Genomic DNA, 1,108 nt, shown 5'->3' on the forward strand with positions numbered 1-1,108 from the left:
TATCACGATATAGGGAGGCATAATGTTGCATACTGACCTCTAAATCCTTGAACGTGGTAATATTGCCGGTAAACATTAATGTGACACTGTGCTCTTTTCTCATGTGCATCTCCTTAGGAGTGCATTCGGCTCTGACTTTATTTTTATATATGGCAATGACAGCACGTCCACTTGCACCAACAACCGTCCATCAGTTATTAATGGTGGAGGAATGGAACTCCCTATCACAATAACATTTTACTAACGTTGTGGCCAGCATGGGAGCACGTTGCAAAACATGCATTTCCGTCAGATGCGATCACACAACCTATTAAGAACCATGTCAAGCCACTTTGTAATGTGCAGAGGACCATCATAAATCGTGATGAATGCAGGATAGTTATTGTCTTTGGATTAAAGTGTCGTTTCTGTTCGTCTCGTTGCGCATTTATTTCACTTATCTTTCGTACTGTACTGTAGCAGTTCTCTGATAGAGCTAGGTTACCTGGCAGTAATACACCACCTACGGGAGAGCATTAGCTGAAGTCTCTGCTATTCATAAAGTAATGTTACCTGCTGATGTCTCTGCTATTCATAAAGCAATGTCACCTGATGAAAATTGTAGGGACTGAACTCAATTTTTTTTTACAAAATATCGTTCTGAGCAAATATCGGCATTAGGTTTTAAATGCAGAGAAATGTGAAATCATGCAATTCGCGGTACTTAAAAATGTTGCAATGTTTCGCTACGAGATTAACGAGCTATAAACGAAGTCAATAATGACATACAGATTTCTTAGATTTATAGTAAATGGGGATACGAAGTGCAACTTTTACAAAGGTTCATTTGTAGATAAAAGCCATGACAGTCTTCGATTAATAGGAAAGCTAATTTATGTTTTGCATATTAATCGGTTATACGACCTACACTGGAAAATTGCTAACATGTGCTGAATGCGTAAAAGGTAGGACTAACTGGGGCACCGAACGTATAGAAAGAAGATCAGCTTATTTTTTCATTGACATGCGTGACTGACGGAAAATGTATCAACTGCTGCAAACTCTTTGTATGGAGAAACATGTCCAATATCTCACAAAAACATTTTTAGTAAACTCCAAGAACCAACAG

This window comes from Schistocerca serialis, chromosome 3, assembly GCF_023864345.2.
Source record: "Schistocerca serialis cubense isolate TAMUIC-IGC-003099 chromosome 3, iqSchSeri2.2, whole genome shotgun sequence".
NCBI classification, from domain to species: Eukaryota; Metazoa; Arthropoda; class Insecta; order Orthoptera; family Acrididae; genus Schistocerca; species Schistocerca serialis.